The sequence below is a fragment of the Thunnus albacares genome, chromosome 1 (genome assembly GCF_914725855.1).
Source record: "Thunnus albacares chromosome 1, fThuAlb1.1, whole genome shotgun sequence".
NCBI classification, from domain to species: Eukaryota; Metazoa; Chordata; class Actinopteri; order Scombriformes; family Scombridae; genus Thunnus; species Thunnus albacares.
In genome coordinates, this window is record NC_058106.1 from 29,322,550 (window position 1) to 29,335,637 (window position 13,088).

The window sequence follows — 13,088 nt, forward strand, 5'->3', positions numbered from 1 at the left end:
CGATTCCTTATGTTATGTCATGTGTTTCTGGTGTGAGAGAGCATAACGAATAGCTGCCCAGATTTAAAAATCAGATGCTCAGTGCCTTGTATATCCAGCCTAAGAGCCATGAGATTTATACGGAACTTACAGCATGACTGGGGTGACGGTAATACTGCTTGTGTCCTAGCTGAGCTCTGTGAGCTGACTATCAGAGACATTAAGAGTCTGCAGAATGATTATGAGCTTCAGACTATTTTTAGAGCTGGGTTGTTTTGAAGTTTGGGGCCAGCAAGGAGTCAACCACACCAGAAAGCATGTGGGAAAGTTTCCAAAGTAGTATGTTCCTGTAGACACCAAACATCTGGACTAACTACTGCTCAGGGCATAAGATCTAAGCCACCAATGAGCTGTGGAGGAATGCACACACACTAGCACATGCACACATTTAGATGCATGCAGCATAAACATCCAGAGCACAACGTTATGCACAGATAGGGCTGTGATAAGATTAGTTGTCAACAACAAAGAAGAAAGGAGAGATGGTTGAAGGATAATCATTTTCATGTGTTTCCAATTACTCACTGATGAATGACGATCTCACTGCCTGCTCAAAAAGACACAAACATACACATGCAAACACAGTGTTTTTATTTTTTTCAGGCATGTGCTTCATAGCGCAAAACATCTGATAAGCATCCGTGTAAGGGCCAGGTTATGCTTGAAAAGAACTTCTTTGTACAATGTATTGTCAGACCATGTCAGGCGGTAAGTGTAGCCGGTCAGAACAGCCACACTCGAAGGCAGGATCATAAAGTGGATTTACATCCACCTATTTTTATGCACATTCTGTCATTTGAGGTTTGACTAGCACTATTTTAATTACATAATTTAGTTGTGGCTTCTTCCTCTGCAATGGTTTAATGGTATCTGACCAAAGAATTTGTGCCAACAACTTTTTTCTCCATGCATCCAACTCCTAATATTCACATAAAAGTACTGAATATTCACATAACTGTAATGGATGTAAACACATATTAATGCAGATTTTCTTTTGCCAATTTTTTGGAAATTCAGTTGCACTTGCACTACATTTGACTATAGAGATGAAGCAAAACACAATAATTTTTTAAATATCGGGATAGCAGTGCACATTTTCAGATAATCTCTCCTGGAAGGCATTCATAGTGTTGCACTCGATTTTACACATGAAAAGTGACAGAAATATTGTGCCAATTGCTTTGTGAAGGGGGTGTGAATGTCAGATTTTCAGTTTTAGAAAAGTACAGAGATTGTCGAAATTGACACAGCCCCCCAGATTGCAACATCAGAAAGGTGTGGGGAGAGGGGGTTTCTGAAGCTATTCAACAAACTGTCAAGCACTTCTTATGAAGCATACTGGCAGCTTAAATCCAGAAACATGCAGAAAAACACAGTGTGAAATAAGACTTGGTGATAAAACATGGAGACAAGAATGCAGATACATCTGTCCAAATGGTTCAAAATCACAAACACTGGATGTCATGATGGCTTAGCGGTCTAACACAGACACCACATAACAGCAACATCCACAGTTCGAATCCGGCTGGGGATCTTTGTTGCATGTCATCCCTTTCTTTGTTTTTCCCATATTCACTGTGTGCCAAGCCAAAAACGCCTGAACATAATCTTGAAAAAAACAACTTTTGACCATCATATATAATCACTAGTTTGGGTGATAACTTCCTGTAGCAGTTCAAGTCAACAACATCGGAAACATTCAAAGTCAAATTAAGGAATATAAGATCTGTACATAAAGAAGAAGTAGAAGGAGGGTTTTGAGGGTGAGGCTCTTGCTTTTTTGCAGGGAGGTGATGCAGCCTTTTGGATGTTTGGCCGGCAGGCTTTGTGGCTCATCACTGCCGTCAGAATGTTGACACAAGTGCTCCTTCATTTGCTTTCAGCAGGACCTCCTGAAAACTCACACCTCCTAGCAACCCGGCTCTCTTTTTCTCTCTCTCTCTCTCTCTCTCTCTCTCTCACACACACACACACACACACACACACACACACACACACACACACACACACACATACACATACACACACAAGGGAAACAGTCTCCCCTTTGGGTGTTCTAACGGGGGCTGGGGTGTGATTTGGTTGGGAATGGGGAACAACAAAGAGGTGCCTCTTGCTATTCTGATGTACATCCCATCCTCTCAATTTATCAGATGGTCTCTTTGAATTAGTGGAGGCAAATCAAACACAGCTAGTGATTCTGTAGCTGTTTCATTCATTTGTCCATCCGCCCAGCCACACTTAGTCTCATTACTAGCACGAACTGTTCCCACACAAAAAGCATGTGTGTGTGTGTGTCCATGTGTGTGTCTGTGTGTTTATTTCAGATCTCAAGGGACAGAGGAAGTGGATGCTAAAAAAAAAACACACATCTCTTAGTTAAGTGTAAGTGGAACACGGCAAGGTCACTCATCTGGATGCAAGAAGATGAAAGTAAATTGCTTAAATAGAAAGTAGAGATTAAAATGTGCTTTGAAATGGCAACTACACACACACCACATATACTGTAGTACATACTAACAGAGAGAGGGAGAGATCTGGTCCATTTCTCTGCTTTTTTGGCTTCCTCTGCAGCATCACTTTAGAAATTTAGGGATGGTGATTAGACTGAAAATCATCCATCTGTACTCCTTCCTGTCCTCTTTTCTTAAAAGCCCGGAGGTGAAACCAGCAATTACATTTACAAGCCTCAGTCATGTAAAGGTGCTTAGAGGGTTTCTTTGTGGGCTTTAGCAAGTGCATGTGCTCTCTCTCAGATGCATTAAAACCTGACAGTGTCCGGGCGATGCTTCATTTTAAAAGTGGAATTAAATGACAGGGAGGGAGCCAAAATTGCTCCGAGTTGGATTGAAAAAAAGTTTTGAGGCTTTTGCAGAACAGCCTCTACAGTCGGAAAAGCCATCAAAATCTAATCCGTGTGTCAAAAACCCTTACATTGACAGTTGGTTAATGGCACACACTGCTTTGAAAAGTGACTTAAAAGGCAGGCAAGTGAAAGCAAGGAAGAGAAAGAGTCTGTTGAAATATGAGGAAATGGAAGTGCAGACATGAATGTACTAGTATTCCCTATGCCTTTATGAACAGATACAAACATTTGGATTGTGGATAAACTATAAACAAAGCAGCTTAATAAGGGACAAAAAGCACAGCACACTGAGGGACTTTTCCCAGTTATCCTTTACTGAGGCTCGGCCAAGCTCTACAATCAACTGCATTGACACCAAAGAGAGAGACAGTGAGAGAGATGGCAGGAGGGAGAGAACTAGGCTACAGAGATTTTAATTCATCAGTATATTATATAATGGCTGCTAAGATTTCCCTGCAGTGAATGGCTGCTGTGTTCCTACATAACCTTTAGAAAATAACATGACAACCTCTTCTTTCGTCTGCGTCTGTTTAATCAGAAGACATTATTATTAAGGAAGAATGTGGAATGGGATACATATGGAAATAATTAAGCAGACTCCACAAAGACAAAGCATTACATTACGTAATGAAGTCCAGAAATTACTTACAGAGAAAAGAACATCAAATCTATTACTCATCATGTTTTTCTTGCACAGTAATACAGTAGCTCTGTTGCCTCATGTTAACAAAATAAGCATATTAGAATAATGAATTTTCTTGCTTCTTTTTCACACCAGCAGTTGAACACAGCACCCTGCCTGCCAGGCCATGTTTTCTCTTTCAAGTAAGATTCATTGTGATGGATGCATCATCGCATGTTTCATGCTTGTTAAGTTTAAAGTGTCATTTACACACAACACTAAAGTGGTGTGAAATCACATGCTGCCTGAGAGGAAGGGAAAGCCTCCAGACACTAAGAGCAGTCTCTGTTCTGTAAAATGCTCCACAGTACGACATGACTTTGTAGTAAACATGGAAAATGTGTTTCTTCATTAATATAGAATTGCAATTCTGCTGAATAAATATTACACGCTAAATATAAAGAGTGAGATGTAACAAGATAGGATGTCTTGTTGCCCTAAACATTAGCATAGCATGCTAGCCACCAGCTAAATGTTTACATGTTAGCAAGATAGGCTAATTTAGAAGCAGTATTTACAACCAGAAGAAGAGAGGTATAGGTGTTACATAAGGTGTACACATCTATTCCAATTACTAACTCCACAAAAGTGTGTTGAGATAACTTAACCAAGGTGTCAATAAAACCCTACTTTTAGTTTAAGTCATATTGGACTTAACTTAATTACCAGTCTCAGACTTGTAAACAGTGTTCAGGTTAACACCCAAGTCATAATTATGACTGGGAAACTTAGATTGTTCTGAAAGCCCCCATATATCTGGCTTAGCACTTAATAATACAGCGGCACTTGAAAAGCACTATCTAGCTGCCATCGAGCAACAGCGGTGACTTCAGTACTCAGTATGTTTATGATTCCGTTATACAGCTTTGCTTGTGCCAAAAAAAAGATAATTTTTAACTTTTTAAGGCCAGGATAACGGATATAAGATAAAGCAAAGAGGAGAACAGAGCACAGCCATGTTTGTAGGTATTTTGAGTTAGTAGAAAATTGGACTAGCTTTTATCATTCCAGGCAGCCTGCAAACGGCCCTGACATCACCGATCCCTTTAAAGATACAACCTGCTTCGGGAAAATATATGTAAAGAATAACCTTTTGACTTTTTCCCCCAAGTGTATAGCGTATGTGACCAAATCACAGAGTAGTACACAGAGTGTAGAGGGGCTATAGTGCCAGTTTTAGCTTCTGAATAACTCTGGAAATTTAAGTGACAAGGTACTGAGATCTAGATCAATGTCATTCAGTATTATAATGCATAGCGTCAACCCTGCAATACAGGCCAGTCTGAGAGAAAGAGTCAAGAGACACAGATAGAACAGCGTTAAGAGCAGGAGGAGAAAGTGAGATGAATATCTGTCCTATGTGGTTCTTTAAGATGCACAGACCCTGCTCCAGCACCTGCAAGCAAAGGTGCTTTATCTGTCAGATTTCATCTGCTCACCCTACCGTGTGTGAGTAAAGAGAGTGTTTTGGAGAAGGGGTGGGTGAGTGGGGCCAAGTAGCAGCAAGCCTATCAAGCACACATTCACTTAGAGAGACTGTAAACACCTGACAGAGTCTCACTCTTGTTGTGAGGGTAACACATGTTCAGGTTAAGGATTATCACAACAAAGTGTCCATCTGATAGCTACATAACCCGCAACCTGCTTAGTCTGGGTGGAAATATATAACGTTATTTCTCTCCTTGTCTTTCTCCTGTTTTTCTTTCTTTCCGTTGTCTTTATCCGCCCCCCTATGAAGTCTGACTAAGACCCTTCACAGTGTGGGTGTTCTGGGAGCTTTGTTGGTAAACCTGTAGATTATCCCAATTGCTTTATGACTAAAGCCTAGCCTACCATTACGCTGCTTTGTCATTGGGAAATCATATCTTCCCAGACACGCACCCTGGGACACACCCCGACACACACACCCTACCCCCGAGGGGTGACGAGAACATACACATTGCAGCCAACAGGGCCCTCATCACCTGCAAACCCCAAAGCCTGGGAAAGCCCCAGATGCACAAATGCATACAAACACATATAAACTGTTTCTAGTGTAGACCTGCCCCCAGGCAAATAGCATGGCAGAATGAGCAGGATGCTGTAATAATGATAAAAAGCTTACACCATTTGGGGCAATATTTCTTCATAAAACAAAGAGCCCTTTTAATTGCTGTTCAGATCTGCAGAGCACACCTGCATGTAGACAGACGACATGAATCACAAAAGTACTAAAATATAACTATGTCTCATAGATCAGATTATGCGGGGCAGTTGTAAGTGCAGTACGCTGCCGTTGTTACCAGGCTTAATTGAACATAGCTTGGATCTGACATTGGCTAACAACATGAAGTTAGCTCCCTCCTGCATTAGTGCCAGAGCAAATTAATTCTCCCTACAGATCAATGGGCTTATAGTCTATACACATCAGCACAGAGAGATTTTACAAGCAGGCTGCTGTATCAGCTGCCTAATTTTCTGCCTCTACTCTACAACCATCCCCCAACCAACCTTGTTTATCATTGAGAAGAAATCAGTGCAACACGCAGAGGCCAATACAGAGCCAACAACTCTCTCTTGTTGTTTCTCTCCTTTTCTTCTATATAGATACAAACATGTACGTGGCCTCGCTGCCCTACACAGAGTCCAGATCAATACGTAATGGGCGTCACAGTGAGCAGATGAGCTCTTTCTCACTCTTCCCATCCTGACTGAACACTGTCTCTTTGTGTCGGTAAGGCGCATCTCCAGTCTCGGAGAGAGCGAAGGATTGAAGAAGGGTGGCTGGAAGGAAATAGAGGAGTGAGGACAGAGAGTGACGGAGGGGAGATGATGGCACGAAAAGGAGGGAAGAGCTGAGTGCCAAGATGTTGCACAACAACCCCTAGTCTTTCCAACAGGCAGAATTATCATTCAGGGCAAAAACACATCAACAACGATCCAATACCCTGGACTCACAGGATACAGCTTAGCACCGCCCCCATCCCCAATAGCACATACCCACACATAACCTAAAAGAAGCTTTCAGTCATTTATATGTCTCTATATACAGCTAAAAAATTATATTTCATAATATTCCTATAGAGGTTATAGTAAACCTTAAATCATAAGGTTGGTGTTATTTTATATTTTTCATATTGTGAACAAATCCCATGAAAACTCCATCTTTCCCTACCTTGTTTATGGCTGTCAGCCCCAAGCCTGTTTGTTCCTACTGAAGACGTAAATCTTTAAAAGCAGGTCAAAAATACCTATAGTGTCATTTTTTTTAAAAAATCTATGTAATTTCTCATAACAACTTGGCAACTTGTCGTTTTAGTATATGTTACTCAAACAGGACTATATAGTGCATTTGTTGTGAACTATCTTCAGTTGCGGATTAATACACACGGTGCGTTAGTGAGTATTTACAGCATCAAAATAAACCACAGTTCATCATAACATGTCACCCAGTGCAACAGTGAGCCACACTGATGTGTTTGAAATACTTTTAGATAACAAAAAAGGTCTCTGGCACAGAGAAATAAGCTATATCAGACTTTGGCTACCCAGCAATACTGTTAGAAGAACTGATTCATTGTTGATTTTGGTCTTTTTTTGTTTGTTCACAATAAGAAAAGATATAAAATAACACAAGTCTTTTCCTTTAAATATCAAATATAAAACTAGTTGTACCTCAATAACTGTAGATTTGCATAAACGATTATCTGAATTTGTTTCATTTCTACAAATATGATTTTTCAAAAAAGGTTTTGGAATAAAAGCAAAGGTACAACACTATACAAGGCCACCAAAATTATATATATATATATGCACGTACTGGCCAAATTGCTATTAATAACATCAAATGAAGGTTAAAAAAAAGGTATGGACCTTGCTTCAGATTCAATTTTCTCTCAGAAATTAGAGACCTTAACCCAATTTTAGCACAGGGAAACTGTACCCAGTCAGAACTACCTGCTTTCACAATACTTTTTAAAGCTACATCTTCATGCATCAAGTGCTTTTAAAATCTACATCATGTGGGGAAAATGGCCAAGAACATTTAGTCCCTGACAGTCTGCCCTAGAGTGCTGTTCTTACAATACTGGCTAGTCAGAGTAGTAGCCTTAGCTTAGCGGTTGCGCCTCTGCATGATGTGGAAAGTAAAAAGGCTGTCGTCTGGCCTTAGGAGCACTTCAAAAAGCCCAAAGCAGTGTGAGCTGCAGCACAAGTGACAGACACACACATGGGGTCAATGGCTTGTGTGTGTGTATGTCTGTGTGTACCGTGTGCGTGTGTATTGCTGCATAGGTGCACGTGTGTTTGCGTGTGCCAGTACAAGTGTGTTTATATGTGTGTTGTGTGTGTGGGTGTGTGTGTGTGCTGGGTGAGGGGAGGCCTATTAAAAAGCTGCCTGAGGAGAGGGCTTTCAGTAAGGAATCTATGGGGGGCAGAGAGGATGGCAGGGCCATTGTGTGTCAGAGTTCCATCCTGAGAGCTGGAATTAGAGCCTTTCTCCTCTGCTCGGCTGGAAGACTCTGTACCACCACCGACCCCATGTTTAATTAGAGCAGCTCTAGAGAGACAGCCGAGAAAGAAGAAGAGAGGGAGGAACACGAGCCACAAGAATAAGAAAGAGACAAATGAAAAAAAAAAAAAACATAATCATTGGGGGAAAGTGGGGGAAAGAGAAAGAAAAATTGGATTCACACCGTTTGGCAATGCTGTGCAAGTTTGATTGGAAGTGTAATGAGGTGTATGATAGCAACATGATGTGAAATATGATAAAAGTTAGCCCTGGCGGTGTCATGACAATCACTGTAGCATGCCACTGATTGGAAATAACAGCTAATGTGACTAACTTTCACAGGGTGTATTCGACTTTCAATTCAATTAGCTTCCACTTTTTCAGGATTCCTCACGTAAACAATGTTGAGGAGCGCACGATATGCCTTTTTGGAGGTTACAGTCCAATCAAATTAGGTAAACAAACATTAATGGATGATAATGAATGTGAGCATTATCTCCAAATAGAGTGGCCATTAATATTTATGATTGTTTTTATCCCACAGCATTGCAAACCAAAGCAACATCAATATTTGTCAAAGCAAATGAGTGCGAGAATGTACATTTATCAGTAATTGGATAACTAAATGGATAGATGGAGGAGATAAACACAGGCTGTTGTCTCCTCTGTTGATGATCTATCCGTTTAGGCTTGTAAGGTTCATTTATGTTAAATGGGTTGATTGTTATGGGAGGTAAACAAGATGTCAAGCTTTATTCCAGAACAACTCATTCTGCTTAACAGTTAATGCTATTAAGACCTGCTGGTAAAATGGTTTGTCTTTGAAAGACCTGCTTGTTTTTTAAACTGGCAGGCGATCAAACCTGCTGTCCAACTGAAAAGACAGATAATACTGCATGTCAGTATGAACGCTGTTTTTGATTTGTAGGTGTGTGTGTGTGTACCTTTAAACTCCCACCTGACAAGACTCCTCACAAAGAAAAAAAGGTTTAGTGATGTTGATGATGGATTTTGTGTGAATCCCATGTCATAGCACTGTAAAGCAATTAAACGGGAAAAAAGGCCTATCATGGGACATCACAAGACTAGGTCTACACACACACACCCACACACAAAAACACACACACTCCCCTAGCGTGAGGTGTGTGTTGACCCTGTCTATATTTGGGCTTTCTCTCTCCAGTGTGTCTTAATCCTGCTGTCTGCTGTGTTCCACCTGATTAGTCTGATCATTCACTTCTGACAGGCCCATTTCTTAACCCTCCACACACGCACACACACACACACACACACAAGGCATACACATTCGCACAAACACACGATACATCACACACGCAAACACTCTGACTCGAAGGGCAAGAAAATAAAAAGCCTGAAGAAAATGACGTGTTGGCCAAATCACTCACAAGGAAAATATTCCATCATAGCCTCCAGTTACCAGTGTCACACATCACTTCACATGGCCAGTCGCAAACACTGGCTCATTTAATGCGAGATGCACACACGCGCACACACACAAACACATAATTAAAGCTGATCAACGTATATAAATCCCTTAGGAAAAGGTTTTCACACCAAAATATGCATAATGAACCCACGTCTATTCTCCTCAGGGATTTCAGTGCAGAGAGATAGAGAGGTATGAACTCAGGAGACTCAAAACGAATGCAAATGTGGGGTAGGACTGTGGGTAGAGGCTACGCTTCCCATACAATGCTGAACAATATTGTCCTTCACCTGCTGAGATCTAAAGCAGCAATCAAGAGGCGTGGAGGGCCATGGCGACTATTTCTGTGCAGGGGCCCTAGATGACTGTGACTGACTCCCTCAGGCTGGAGATAAGAGTCAGCATAGTGCATGTGTGTGTGTTCATGCATGTAGGTGAAGGAAACGTATCCTACCCCCTCTGTAAAGCCATCTCCCTTCCTCTCTCTCTCTCTCTCGTTCTCTCTGTCGTTCTCCCTCTCATTGATCCTGTATTTCGGGCAGTTCCTCGATGACCAGCCTGCTGCTGGAACTGTTGGTTTGTAGTTGAGGTTGATTTAGTCGAGCTTTTCGTGCCTGAACTCTGAGGGACCATTCTACTCAGTGGCTGTAAATTACATTTATTTACAAGGAGGATCAAGAGAGGGAGGAAAGTGTGTGTGTGTGTGTGTGTGTGTGTGGGTGGGTGTTTTATCTGTGTTTATGTTGTACGTGTCCAAACCAAGACGGTAGCACGTTCTATAAGGCACCTGTTCGAAGTTTATATAAGTTGTATAAGGACTCTAGAAAAATGGATCAGTTGTAAGTAGAGATAAATTATTATTTGATTAATCCATTAGCCGATCGACATAAATTTAACTGGCAATTATTTTGATAATCGAATAATCATTTTTCAAGAAAAAGGCCAAACATTCTCAAAGTCCAGCTCCTCAGTTGAATTTGCTGCTTTTTTTGCATTCTGTGATAATGAATGGAAAGTCTTTGGGTTTTGGACTGTTAGTTAGAGAAAATTAGCAATCTGAACACGTTCCCTTGGGCTCTTGGAAATTACAATGACCATTTTCCACTATTTTCTGACATTTTAACAAATGATGGATCACTTAATCGGGAAAATAATTGCAGCCAACTTTTGGGTTTCCTGGTTGTGAAATATCCCTTTGCTTGGTGTTTATCCTCCTCCAGCTGGAAACTAGATTTGTCTTTTTAGCTATTCCTCTTTATCTTGAAAAAATTCCCTCCAATGGACAGATCAAACACTTACCCACTGGAAAAGAGCCGCAGAGCATCTGGACCAAAATCCATTTATTAACAACTTAACATTTACAACTGATGTGATGGACTGTTTTCTCGTTTCTCATTTTCTAAAAAGTCATCACGCAACATTAACAACAATCCATCAAGTCTGCAGTTGTATAATACATTGTTAATAAATGGATTTTGTTCCAGATGCACTTCAGTGTTTTCCAGAGCACAACACACAACAGAGGAAAAGCTAATCACATCTGACAGAACCAAAACTAACAAACATTTCATAAAAGGTTCCTTATAAGATAATGATACCACTACTTGTAACACAAAGCCCAAACTTTCATGCTATTCCCCTGGTGACATCCTAACCTAACCTAAACCACAAATCCCAGCTCAGTCTAGACCACACAGGAAAACTCTCACAAAGAGCTGTGGCTGCGGTTTGGAGAAGGTGAACACAAACAAACTTTGTGAAGTGATTCCCTCTTTCTCGCTCGCTCTCATCGGTGTAACAATCCTCCTTCAGCCTGGGGCCAAGATCCTCTTTGTTTACGCAGTGTCACATGGTGTACTAGATGACCCTACCTGAAGCCAGAGAGTCATATCTATTTCTCAGCTCCAGCTCCACATCCTCCCCCCACCCCCTTGCTCAGGCCTCAGCTCAGCCACAGACCAGCTATCCCATTGCTTGGACAAAGGAAGCTTCACTGGGATGTAACTCATGCTTGCATATATAGAAAGTCCGGACAAAGCCTGCTATTCTCCTCTAGCAACAACAACACCTTTTGTTTTCTCTTATAAAAGAAGGTACACCCTAAGCATTCGCCAGCAAGAACTAAAAGAGTTATAAACAGCCTGAACATTAATTTTAGTTAAATTACACACAAAGAGAATACATAACAAAAATAAGCCCTAAAACAACCAATAAATTATATCTTCTTAAATCTAATTTGATATTTTCTAATCCAACCATAGGGGCTGATCAGAAGGACCTATGTAACCACAGCTGATATTGTGAAATTTGTGCAAAAATTAGGCATGAAAATCAGGTGAAAGAAAGGTGCAGTGGTACTTAAAATTGTGTACTGTAGTGTTTGGGGACATATAATATACATCACATAACCCTTAATGTGTAAATACACAAATTATATTGTTAAAAACTGTTTTTTGCAACAAGAAGAAAGATGTACTCTTACATGTGATTTCTAGAATTAAGCAATCTTATCTCAGACTTTAGTTTCCCTGCTGCTCATTTGGTTACCATGTGATTGCTCTAAAATGTTATTGCACTGCATAAATGTTAAGGTCACAAGGAACAAGTATGATGATAAAGTTGTTATAAAAAACATATAAACAAGATATGGAGGTTGGGCGTGAGATAGAGAGAGGACAGAAGTGTTGTAAAATTGCATAAGCTGTCATAAATTTATTATTTTTGACTCCAGCCAGGAACAAAACTGTTTATCAGTTGAAGAAAACAGGGATGTTGAGTTGATTGGATTTTTTTTTTTTGCACACCAATTAGTTAGCAACCAAGAAAAAAATGTTGGAAAACAAGAATATTGGCAGAAAGAGAATGATGTAATTAAATAAACATTATGTCATAGCATGGAGAATTAACAAATTTTTCATACCATTGTGACCCAAACTACAATACACATAGGCAACTAATGAGACAAATGATCCCTAACTTCATGGAGCATAGTGCCTCCTAACTAACCACTGTGACATACACACACACATACACACACACACACACACATAACCCTGGAGCATCTGGATTAGATGCTTTGTGAGTAGGGCTATATTTGTATGATGATCCCAAACACGTGCAGTGGTAAAGCCTGATCTCCTCTATAGTGGAGACTCTGCAGAAAGTGTTGATCTGTGGTTTGGTTCATCAATCTTTTAAAAATCTAAACCACCTTCCTTTAGATGCTACCTATGCTGCAGCTTCTTTTCATTCCTCTCCCATTACCGTACCATCCTCCCCCACCTCTTTCCATTTCCCAACTATATCATTTCACATTGTGAAAGCATCTGCTGTATATACCAACTTAAGCCAGCGGACATAACCCACCCTGGCGTGATGACTTCGTGTGAATACAAATGCAGGGAAACCTGGTCTTGCAGAAGCAAACACATGGCAGACACAGAATACACAGATAGGAGGGTGTACAAATGAATTAAAACACAGACTGGGAAGGTGTCTCACAGTGGTGGCTGGTTTAGTAGCAGGCTGCTTACAAAGTCAGACAAAGGTAATCCACCTGGTATGA